The sequence below is a fragment of the Equus caballus genome, chromosome 4 (genome assembly GCF_041296265.1).
Source record: "Equus caballus isolate H_3958 breed thoroughbred chromosome 4, TB-T2T, whole genome shotgun sequence".
Lineage (NCBI taxonomy): Eukaryota > Metazoa > Chordata > Mammalia > Perissodactyla > Equidae > Equus > Equus caballus.
Window position 1 is genome coordinate 86,551,899 of NC_091687.1, and position 13,321 is coordinate 86,565,219.

The following is a 13,321-nucleotide window of genomic DNA, read 5'->3' on the forward strand; positions in this document are numbered from 1 at the left end:
TCAGCATTATCAGATTTTTTTCTTCTTCCACTCAGATAAACGAAAAATGACATCTCAGTTTTCTACTAATTTTCCTGATTATTCACTAGTGCAATTGAGCATGTCTTCATACAGGTTCTGGCTCTCTGGATTTCCTCTTCTAGGTGAGACCTACTCATATTCTTTGCCTATTTTTCTATTTGACCATTATTTGCCTTTTAAAAAATAACTTATAGAAGGGCCAGCCCCAGAGGCCTAGTGATTAAGCTCAGCATGCTTCACTTCGGTGGCCCAGGCCAGGTTCCCAGGCGCAGACCTACACCACTCGTCTGTCAGTGGCCATGCTGTGGTGGTGGCTCACATACAAAACAAGAAAGATTGGCAGTAGATGTTAGCTCAGGGTGAATCCTCCTCAGCACAAAAACCTAAATAAACTTATAGGAGTCGTTGGCCTGACATATATGCCAATATTTCTACCAGGATGTGGCCTATCTTTACCTTTGTTTTGGGGTCTTTAGTCATTCAGAAGATTTCAAATTTCATATTGTCCAATCCATTAGTTTTTCCTTACCCTAATGTCATAAAGATATCCTCCTGTATGTCTATCATCTGTCTACCTATTTGTCTAACCTATCTTATAACTATATTTCCTACATACAGTTATAAAGTTTTCTTTTTCACATTTGGTCTCTAATCCATCCTAAATTTATTTCTATAAATGGTGTAAGGTACTGACCTAACTCTATTTTTTCAACAAAAAAATCCAAGGAAGAGTCCATTCTTTCCCGACTGATAGGCAGTCCCATCTCCATCATATACCAAGGTCCCATACGTGTGTGAGCAGCTTCTCAAACTACACATTCTGTTCTGTTTGATCTATTTGTCTATCCCTATGCTAACTCCAAACTCCAAATTGTACCATGTACTGAACTTTTTTATAAATCGATATATGGGCAAATCCTTGTTTTTCGCTTTTTTACTTTATTTCAGAATTTGTCTATTTTTACAATGTTATGTTTGCATATGAATTTTAGAATCTGTCATTTCTCTCTCTCACACACACACACACATCATAACACACTTTGCAGTATTAAAACATCCATTATATGAATTTAAATATAGTATTATCTCACTAATTATTCAGGTTTTCTTCTCTTTCAATAATGTTTCTATTTTCTCCATAATGTTTGTGCAGATTTTTCTTCTATTTATTCCTAAAGGCCATAGAGTTTTAGTTGATTTCATAAAAGATGTTTTTCTATTACATTTTTAATTGGCTATTTCTGGCGTATAAGAGAAAAAGAAGCAATATCACCAATTCTGGAATCAGTTCACCCCAATTTCATCACATACGAACTGTCATCGTGGGCAAGTTCTTTGCTGTCTCTGTGACTCAGTTTTCTCAAACTCCAAACGGGAATAATAATATTGGTACCTCATAAGGTGATTGTGAGAGGTAAATAAGTTAACATATGCAAAGTGCCTGGCACATAGTAATCAAATGCAAGTATTAGCTTTCATTATTTTAAGAATAGCATTAATTTGCATAAATTGATTTTATATCTAGCAGCCCTGCAAACTCTCTTGTTAGTTCAAATAGTTTGTAGATTATTTTAGATTTTTCTTTTTAATAATGATATAATCTATAAGTAAGAATAGACTTAGTTTCTTCCTTCTTCTTCTTTATACCTATAAATATTTCTCTTTCTTGTCTTACTATATTATCTAAGATGAACAGAATCATGATAAGTGGTGCAGGAAATAGGAATATTCCTGTCTTACTCTTCTCAAAAGATATATTCTAAAATTTCACCTTTAAGATTTATATCTTGCCATAATTTTCTGTTACACATTCCTTATCAGGTTAAGGAAAGCTCATTGCAATCCTACTTTGATGTGAGTTTTTATCATGAATGGATCTTGACATGGACACTCAAATTTTCCTTAATTTAATCCCTACATTGTAGTCTACACCAAACATTTAGCAACAAAATAAACTGGGCCAGGAGTCAGCAAACTATAGCCTACACAACCTGCTTTGTAGAAAAATAAAAATTTTTTTAAAAAGCTTATGGGAACATAGCCACACCCATTTGTTTACATATTATCCATGGTCGCATTCATATAATGGTGGAATTGAGTGGTTGACAGAGACCAAATGGTCCACAAAGCCTGAAATATTTACCATCTGGCCCTTTCCAGAAAAAGTCTGCCCACCCTGATATCCACCATATTAAATCCCTCTTCTTACAACTGCGCTCCACATTGCGGGATTGGGAACAAGCCGGAAGTAGGTCAAAGAGGCTTTTCAAAAAATATCTTTCCTAGCTCCCTAATCTCTGGTCCTTCTACCTTCTCTCATAACTGTGGTTCTCTTTCTTCTTCTCTCTCCTCCTCTTTTTTCTTATTCTTCTCTTTTTCTTTTTCTTCTTTAGAAAAAATTGTTCTATATTTTTTAAAAAGCAAACCAAAATCTCTTCCTCAGATTAAATCGAAAGAAAACTGGCCAACATTTCTTCAATATCTAGCATGTTCCAGGTGCTGTACTAAATTACTTCATTCAAAATTCATTCAGTCAACAAATATGTATTGAACACTATACACCAGGTACTGTTCTAGGTGCTTAAAATATATCAGTGAACCAAAGATTCCTGCTCTCAAGAAGCTTACAATGTAATGGAGGGAAATAAACAATAAAAAATAGAGCAAATAATAAGTGATGGAGAAAGATCAGATAGAGGAGGGTAAGGGGGTGGGAGAGTAGACAGGAATACAGTGTTGTACAGGGCGGTCAGCAGGTCTCATTGAGAAGGTGACGTCTGAGCACAGAGTCGAAGGAGGGGAGAGAGGGAGCCCAAAGGCCCAGGGCAGGAGTGGTCCTGGCATGTTCAGGGAAGGGCAAGGGGGTCAGTGCGTCCGGGGCAGATGAAGCAGAGAGAACAGGAGGTGAGATCAGAAAGACTATAGGAGCCAGATCATGGAGGCCCTGGTGGGCTTTGCTCTGATGGAAATGAAGAGCCACTGAAGGGTTTTGAGCAAAGGAGTTGAGTGATCAGGCAGATTTTAAAAAGAGTCACTCTTGGCTGTTGTGGGAAGGACAGGTTGCAGAAGCTGCAAGGCCACTCAGGAGACCATTACAATGTCGAAGGAGAGTTCATGTCATTTAATCCCCCAACAGCTGGATGAGATGTAGATATTATTATGTCTTTTTCATAGATGAGGAAACTAAGACTGCAAAGGATAACTTGCTAGGTCACAAGGCTACTATAAAGCAGAGATGGTTCAAACTCAGAGTCTGTTCAAGGTCAAAGGGTGATCTCTGGAGTAAGACTGATTTGGATTTCCCTATGTGAAAGTGCTTCATAAATAATCTTAATTAACGTATGATATAATTATTTCAAGAGTTTTATGACTTTAATCACATATCTATTTTAAATTTCATAGATTTTTTAGATAAATCATATTTCTTTTTAATGAAAACTACTTCAATACTATAGATTCAGACTCCTGAATTTTATTCTTGAATCACTTATCAAAAGAAAAAAAATTAAATCTAGATTTCCAAATATTAGGTTTGCTTCAAATAAACCTAAGGACATGGGGATTCATTTACTTTAGCCCTAGAAATTAGGAGCTCAACATCACGTTCCTACTCTTTTGTAGAGGCTCAGGTTGTATTCTTTAAAAGTCACTTCACCACTTGAGTGTTGAGTTTTCTTTCTAAAACCTACTGATTGAGAGGCACATTCCCAAGTTCAAATCCCATATCACACACAGGAAATGCTGTCTTCTGTAATATTGTTGGTAGAAAGATAGTCATACAGAAAGATTTGCTAATGAAATGTTTCTACTTACTCTTCAGTAACAAATTGAGTGGCTCCAGCCACTCAACATAAAACATAAATAACATAAAAATAGGTCATAGAAATTTGATCTCTAGTCTATTGGTGTTGAGTTTTTAAACCAGCCACACTGACCCAGGTTTACAGGTAAATAATGATGAGAAATTTAAATATATACGTGTGTATATATAATCAATATATGGAGATGCAGTCAAAAATTTAAATCAATCAGCCATGGACATTTATTGCATTTATTGAGAGGGTCCTAGGCAATATCTTAGGCCCTGGGGATTTGGTACTGAGAATAAAAAGGCCAGGACCTCTGCCCTCATTAAGCTTACAGTCTAGTAGGGAAACCAAACAATAAACACATAATTGGAAGCATTAAAGGAGCCATGAAGGAGGAGGGAGAGTGTAGGGCTGCACTTAACATGGGACCAAACCCAGTGTGGTAGAAAGGGAATGGTCAGAGAAGACTGCCCTGTGGCAGTGTTGCTTCAGCTTGACCTGAAGGATGGGTACAAGTTAGCAAGGAGAAGAGCAAAGAGGTTGAGGAGGAAAGAACTTCTCAAGTAAAGAAAAGAATCTGGGCAAAGGCCTTGAGCTAGGAGTGAATCAAATGCTTTAGGAAAAAAGAGAGAAGTCTGGTGTGCCTGATGGAAAGCAGGACAAGGTATGTATGGTGTGAGGTGAAGCTGGAGACAGACAGGGGCCAGGTTAGGTCGGGCCAAAAAGCGTGGATTTAACTCTAAGAGCAGGGAGAAACCAGTAGGGGGGATTTTTAGCAGTGGAGTGACATATCTAGTTTTCATTTGTTAAAGGTCAGTCTGGCTACTACGTGAAGAATGGATCAGAAGGGAGCAAGAATGGAGAGCACTTAGGAGGCTGTCATAATCATCCAGAGGAGAGGGGTGGGGATGTGGACAGAGGTGGAAGCTGTGAGCTGGGCAAAGGTGAACAGATTCAAATCAACAGGGACGGGGCGGTGGGGACAAGTGAGAAGCAAGAGTTGATGATGAAGTCTCATTTTCTGACTGGGTGGCTATGAGGGTCATCACTAAGATGGGGAACATGGAGGAGGTGCTACTTCACACCAGGTATGATTCCATTTCAAGTATATTTTAGGGGTGCAGGTAGGAGTGAAGGTCCATTTCAGCACCACTTTTCTCTACCAACCTGAATTATTGATTGCAGAAGATTGTTCTCTTTTTACTGAAGGCATAAGCAGAGTGTCGACCTTGCAGAGGGAGAGAAACAGATGTCTTTTGAGAAGGGAATGGGAAAGGAGGAGAAAAGTTCTGAAGGCAGAACTTTCCAGAGAAGCCTGAGCACTGGATGGGGTATAATGGGGGGAACAGTGTGATATTATGATTTATAATAAGAAACATATATTTGGTCTTCAACCCTGTTTCTGGAACCAAGTCCCTAAAACCTTTGGAATTTCCTAAGTAATGAGAGTCATAAAGGTGTCTTCTGTTATGGTAGTAAGGTGGCTTTTGGAAAGCACCCAAGGATTGGGGCTGCTTGCAAGGACAGCCAATTACGTGATTAGAAGGTTGGAACTTAGAGTTCCACCCCCTGACCACTGGGGATGTCAAAGGGGGCTGGAGATTGAGTCCAATCACCAATGGCCAGTAATTTAATCAATCAGGCCTATGTAATAAAGCCTCCATAAAACCCCAAAAGAACAGGGTTTGGAGAGCTCCCATGTTGGTGAACATACAGAGGTGCGGGGAGAGTGGCATGCTCAGAAAGAGCATGGAAACTCTGTACCCTTTCTCCATACCTTGCCTAAGCATCTCTTCCATCTTTTATAATAAACCAGTGATCTAGTGAGTAAACAGACTTCCTGAGTTCTGGGATCCACTCTAACCAATTAATCAAGCCTGAGGAGGAGATCACGGGGACCTGTGATCTATACGCATTCAGTGAGAAATACCGGTAACAACCTGAGATTGCGACTGGTGCCTGAAGTGGTGGGTAGGGGCAGTCTTATGGGACTGAGCTCTTAATCTGTGGGATCTGATACTATCAATGGGTCATGTCAGAATTGAGGAACTGTAGGCCCAGCTGGTGTCCTGAGAATTGTTTGGCGCTGTGTCAGAAACAGCCCCCCAACACCCATGTTGAAATTGGGCACTCAGAACGCCAAAAGAGACAGGAACCAGAGTGGACCTCAAGAGAGACACAACTGACCCAAAGGAGGTACACATCAAAGAACATTCTGATTACTTTACAACCTTGCTGAGGGCTGGCAAACTTCTAATAGCAACATTTCCCTCTTTGTTTTCCTTCCTTGGTGAATGGGTGATGTCCCTATTGATTACACCATAAAGATAGCAGAGGAAAGAAGGGAGGACTAATTTTCTCATTCAATTATCTTTTTAAAGCCCTCTTCTTGGTCCCAAACACTCAAAAGGGAATACAGAATTTACAATTATGGGGAAGTTGTTTCTGAGCATAATTATATGCTCTCCATCTTCTTTCACACAAAAGCCTGCAAATACCAAGCTTTTGACTATAGAATCATATCTTTTCAATTTTTACATTATATTCTATATTATATGCTAATTATGATAAAATATTGTGCAATAATGCAAAGCCATTTGAATAATCACTTGGAACTTCCTATTTAACTCCTAAATATATATCCAAGTAGCTCTCAAATGTAGTCGCCAGACCAGGAGCATTAACATCACTTCGGATTTTGTTAGAATACAAATACGTGGGGCGGACTCTAGACCTACTGAATCAGAAATTCTGGAGGCGGGGCCCAGCAGTCTTTTTAACAAGCGCTCCAGTTGATTCTGAAGCACGCTAATGTTTGAGGGCCACTGCCTTAGAACAGTTCTTCACAACCTTTTATATCTCCGCAAACACAGAAACTGATGGTATTTGTACAATACCCCATGTTAAGAGGATGAAGCTGCTAGAGGCCTGAAGCCAGTAACCCAGGGCTGCAGCTGCCCCAGGCCTTGTTCAGTAAGGCTGATTTGACCACTTCACTATAATCCTTTCACAGTCCACCAGCAGGAAAACTGACCTGGAGAAACCCACACCAGTGCAAAAAGAAATATAGGTGAATGTTCACTGGGTTTTGTCTCTAATAACAAGAAATCAGGACTCATCTGAATACCTACCAACAGAGAAGAATGGAAAAATTATGGTATGTTTGTGCACTGGAATACCACTCACAGCTAAAATGAATTAATTGGAGCTACGTGTTTCAACACAGAGAAATCTCAAAAACATTATGTTGAGCAAAAAAAGCAGGTTGTAGAAGAATAAATACAGTTTGTTAATGTTTATATAATGTTTATAATGGGCTGAAAAATATTAGGTATTGTGTGTGCCATGTCTGCACGTAGTAAAATTATAGAGACATGCACAGGGATGAGAAGCTGCCTATTTGGGGCAGTAGTTAGTTCTGGAGAAGGATGTTGAGAGGAAAGGGGATCGGGGATGTGTAGTAACAGAGCTTCATCAACTTTATTTCTTAAAAAAATCTAAAGAAAATATAGCAATAAGTTAAAATTTTACATGAGTAGGGTTGGGTATGCAGGTTTTTTTAATATTACTAATTTTTTATAAGAACAAAGTCAATTGGAATCAGCTATTAAATTACCTTAGGTTTTTTCTTTGTTTGTCTTTTGTGGGTGTTGTTTTTCTTTTTTGCTGAGGAAGATTTGCCCTGATCTAACACCCACTGCCAGTCTTCCTCTATTTTTTAGCGTGTGGGCCATCAGCACAGCATGGCTGCTAACAGAGCGGTATGGGTTCCTGCCCAGGAACCGAACCCAGGCTGCTGAAGCTGAGCACACTGAACTTAACCACTAGTCCACCAGGGCTGGCCCTAAATTACCTGAGTTTTAAGGCTAACTCTGACAATAGATCTTCGGCATCAGGGAGATTATTTTCTCTCTCGGGCCCTAAGTTTCTTCATTCGCAAAACAGAGGAGGGTGAAGTCAGTGATCTCTGAAGTCCATCTGCCCCTTTCACCCTCTGTGATCTATTTTGATGCTCAAATAGAAAAATTCCCCGCCCCTTGTCTTTTTCCTCTCCATACATAGGCTGCAGCCTTCTCATCCGTTGTTCCCTGTCCAGCTGTCCACCCTAATAGCCCCCTTGTTTACAATGGCCCCAGCAACTGGGACGGGGACTAATAACATATCACAAAGCAAGAAACACAGAACCTGTGTTCTAAGATATATTTTAAGGCCAAAAGAATAAAAATAAAACCAGAAAAGTTTGGCACACAGACAAGCTGTGTGGGATTTAGAAAATGACCTTGAATTTGTAAGTAACCTTTCCTTGAAGGAGAATCTTCTCCCTAAGCAATGGATTTCACCAAGTGGAAGAGAATTTCAAATCAGCATTAGAGCGATGTTCACTACTTTGTCCCTATCCTTTGGGCATCACTTCCACCTCCTTATACCCCACCTCAACATCAGATGTGATTCAACGTAACTAATTAGCTGACTTTCTTTATGAAGGAAAGCTTAGCTTCTCATTTTCCCTTGATACTTTTGAGCTTCTCTTAAGTCATGCCTTACATGGGCAATTCCCTTTCCAAATAGGTTTGTTTGTTAATCTTTAGAATGTGATCAGCCATTTCCAATAACATGAAATCATAATATTGATGAACTATGCCCACGAAGGGTGACCAATTACAACTAATATATTATTTACTACAAAATATTTCAAATACATAAAAAGTATACCTACCACCAAGAGTTGCTATATCTTTTTAAGTTTTAATGATTTGCATATTCAAATCAGCAGGCCAGGTTAAGATAGCATTTTCCACCTTGTAGTTTGTCATATCTTATCACAAGTTTGAGGGTTCCGCGTCCTTTTGAGGAATTCGCCCAGAGTGATATGTCAGGAAACATATCTAATGTTGACTGACTAGGAACATGCATCAAAAACAAGCAAATCTGGTTTTAGCTCTAAGACAAACGAAGTGGTTCTTGGAAATCATCTCTCGGCCTCGGTTTCGTAATCTACGATACGTACAAATTGAACTTTATTACTTACAAGGTCTCTCCAATCTCTGAAGTCCTTTGATTCTATAGAATGATCAAATAATCGTTCTGGCCTTGTATATACGGTCTCAGTCTAAGTTTTCAACTTTTTTCATTGAAAAATTATAAATTCATTAATCAGTCATGTAGACTTCAGCTAGATTCAATACAGTGTGTGTATATACATATTCACTTATGCTATATTTATATATAAATAGAAGGGGAAAATACACACTGCTTCTCCGCTATCATACAAAAAAATGCCCTCTTTCCTGGTATATAATAGCATACACTTAATGCTTGCTGATTTAATTAATATGATTAATTATTGAGTTCATACTATGTCAGGGAATATCCTAGGAACTTAAGACAGTTTCTCATTGAATCCTTATAGCAACTCTGAGAGGCAGACCCTTCCTACCTGGTACAGATCACAGTACTATTAAGTACCAGTTGGGATTCTAAGTCTGTCTTGGCCCACCTCAGTGACAAAATCAATGCCCAAAAGAGAGACACATGCTTTGTAAATGAACTTTTTAAGAGCGTCATCCTTTTGTATCACTCCAACATCTTCTATCCTCCAATCAACATTTACCTATCATTTCATATTCTTTAAGTACTCCTCTGACATTTCCTATTATTCGTTGTTATGATGATGTGCCTTTCTGGTGATTACAAACACAGCTAAAATAATGGGGCCTAGAATGAGAATTAGTCAATGACATCCACCCAGACCTTATTCTTACTTAGATAAATACAGTTGACTTTTACTACCTTGTGGATGAGTGACTTTGTGAATTATCTGTGGTACCTATTTTATCTTCAACAAACTTCTTAATATATTATATTACACACATCAACTTCATAACTTTCTTTGAGGGGATTATTCTAGTCAGAAAATGCAGTCAATAATGTACATTTGATTACAGTAAAACATCTGGCAGGGCCTTTTGTATCCAAACATGAAAGATGGAGAAATGTAGACTGCATGCTGGGACAACTATAATTAGTTGAACAGTTGTACTTAAAAGGCTAGTGATTAAGAAAAGAATTTCAACCTGGACAAAGAAATGTGCCACAAGGTCTGTCCTTGACCTTTTTCAGTTCCCAATTATTATCAATGACTTAGATGAACAGACAGCAAGGTCCTGAAATGTGAAGATGACAAAAAATTGAGCAGTATAATAAATGGATTATGTGAACCAAAATAGAATTGACAGGGTGAAGAGATGAGTCAAGTCAAACAAATGGAAATTTAAGAGAGATAACTTTAAGATCCAAAGAACAAACTTCTTAAGTATAGAATCTTAAAAAAAAAAAAGGCTTGGCAGGTGCCTTAAAAGAGACATAGGAACCTTGGTTGACAGAAAATTCAATAGGAATCTACAATACAGTATGACCACCGGAAAGCTGGCGCCACCTTTAGCAATAATAGAAGTAAGAAATTTCTGCAGTAACAGAAACAAGAAATGCATCTCGTAGAAGTAAGGCCATAGGCATGCTCTTCTTGGCACTGGTAATTTATTTCCACATTGCATACGGGTTTTGGTGTTGAACTTTAAAGATATAGACAAAGTGATGTTGAAACTTAAAGATGTAGACAAACTGGACATTCAATTTCTTATACCAGAAAGATCCCATGTCAGATGAAGAGACCTTTAAAAAAACTAAAATAAAATTTTTCGATAAAGGTGTGTTTAGTCTGGAGGAAAGAAGACTGAAGAAGCTATCTTTGAATATTTTTAAAGTGGTTTTATGGAATGAAAATAGTCTTACTCTGAAGGACCCAAAAAGGTCAAATGAGAATCAACAGGTTCAAAGAAAACAGATTACGATTTGGCACAACAAGGAAATTTATGGTGTAGGATTATGAGATTGTGAGTTACCCCATGTTAGATAGGGGGATAATAGACTGAAAAATCTGTTGGTGGGATATTGTATGGGTGATTAATGCATTAGTGGGGGTTTTATCTCAATGAATTTTGAGGTCCCTTGCAAACCTGAAAGGAAATGAATTCACAATCTATGAGTTGTCTAAAAAGAAGGCAACTGTGAAAGACTTACTCATGTTACCGACGGTCTCAGCAAGCCATGGTTTGAAGTTAAATCTGCTACCACCCACTCCCAAATATGTACGCACGTATGAAAAACAAACATAAGATTCTTGTCAAAGTAGAATAGATACCAAAACTTCTTTAGTTCAGGTTCTACTATTTGAAATTTGTAATAATTCAGAGGAGAATAGGATCAAAGTTTGCCATCTCTAAAGAAAAATGTTTGCAAAATAAATTGTTCGTGTAAACAAGATTCTGGGAGGAAAGCTTGGCCTTACATCTAGAGTCAAGAAAACACACCATTAAAAGTAATGAGTTTATGATTTCTGTACAAATAAATCTTTCCAATTTGTTAAAGGTCCATTCTGCACTTCAAGTCAAGTAGGACCTAACAGTTGTAAGTACTTATCCTGCATGCTGTACAAACTTGAAAATAATAAAGTTAATTTTTTTTAAATGTTAAGAAATTCAGCTTTCGTGTGAACTGGGCATTTCCCAAGTTTAAACTAGGTCCCATTAATTTAAGTTATTAAGGGACTTTTTTCACGATATGTTGCTTTGAGTTCTTCTTGATTACAGATAAGCAAGAAATGATAGGTCTTTACTAACCAAAATAAAGTAATTGTAATCTAGAGAGAGATAAAAGGGAGTATTATAAGTAGTCCAAAACTTACCTTAAGGGATCCAACCAAAGCTAGAGATAATGCAAAGTGGCCATGAATTATGGAAACAGTGAGTCAGCACATAGGATGCAATGCTGTCAAATGAATGACTGGCAGGCCCACCTGGGCATGTGACCTGTGCAGTTGCAGAGGGCCCTGCCCTTAGAGTGGCCCTGCACTCAGAATGGTGGCACACTTGATTTAATGTTCTACTGTCAATATCTTGAAAGTCTTAATAAATTCTGAACACTGGGCTCTGCAGATTATATAGGTGGTCTTGGAGACTGGTACATAATGGTGACTGAGATAAGAAAAGCAAGCAAATGAAATGTGTAAACACTGGCAAAATCTAAAAATAGTTCCATTTATTAATGAGCAACAGTATCCTGTAATCAAGACACAGCCTGTTGGTTAAAGTTATAAAGAATCACTTCCCTTGTTTAATGTGTAAACCAAAGCTAATTCACAAATTTGCTAATTGTTTTTCTCTGCCGCAGATGTGAGCTGCCAACCAGTGGAGCTTGAGTATTCAAAAGTAATCAGCCACCATTTCAAACTCCATCAAAAAGTCCTGTATCACTTTCAGCAGGCACAAAATTTGGGTATATTTTTACTAGAGTTACAGAAGGAGTGATGAAGCAAGTGTGAATTTTAAGACAACGAACAATCTCATTTCACCACAGAAAATTAAAAGTAGTGAAGAACCCTTGTGGCCCTTGAAGCTTTGCGAACTACCAAAGCTACATGTGAATGAGGGAATTTTGAACCTTTGCCCAAACTGTATTCTCTTTAATGTGGGTTTTAAACTTCCTTTCACCAGTGAAAAACATACACCTTTATATCCACATTTACAGGACAGAAGGAGCTACCAAAACTTTAAATATCACAAATAAAATCTTGTGTATATCACTATGTTCTCTTCTTCAGAATCTAATTCATTTCTGAACACATAAATCTAGAAGTGAAGGAGTCAGGAAAAAAGTCAAGATGAAATATCAAATATGAAACCCATCTTAGTTTTAACTTAACAAATTTTTTCCCATTTGATTTCAAGTTCATAAGTAGAGTCAATGTAGCTCTGAAGAAGGTATTTAATATTACCTTAGATTTACATAACAAAGAGCACAAAGAACATTCACATACAGTATAAAATTTGTCCATATAATATCCCATAAAAATCAGGAAAAAATGCATTTCCTCATTTTTAAAATGGTAGAACTGAGGCACAAAATAGATAAAAACTTGCCCCACATCACACACATACACTCAAAGTAAGCCATATTTTGCAATTCATTTCTCCTTTTTAACATTTTCATATTATTAGAATCTCAGTGCAAGATTATTATTATGAAATATATGCCTGCAAAGGTCATTCAATACAATATAATTTCAATTATAAATCATTTTACCTGAAGCTCTATGAGGTACTAAATAGTTTTTAACAAATATGCAAATTAAGAGTAGATTACATTTTCTTAATCTCATTCTGAAATTATATTTAAATTTAGCACCAACTCACATTCCACAGACGAAAGAAAACTAACATAGGGACAACCTGTGATAGGTGCAGACTAGTCAATGAAATTATATTTTGATTTCTCTACTTGCCTTGCAAGAACAGAGGTTACAATTTCTGAAAGGAGCCATTTACAAATAAACAAAGTTATAATTCATGCAAAGAAATACTTTCTAGTCTATAATTCACAGTTCAGCTACTTCACTACCGTAAATCTCAAGCCCTTAGTCAAATATTTGTAGA

General features: G+C 37.5%; 1 protein-coding gene across 6 annotated transcripts in view; it reads right to left on the reverse strand.

Annotated features, from left to right (window-relative positions):
• The window catches only part of GRM8 (glutamate metabotropic receptor 8), a 710,606-nt gene that overhangs the window by 513,355 nt on the left and 183,930 nt on the right, over positions 1–13,321 (reverse strand). The window lies entirely within an intron of this gene.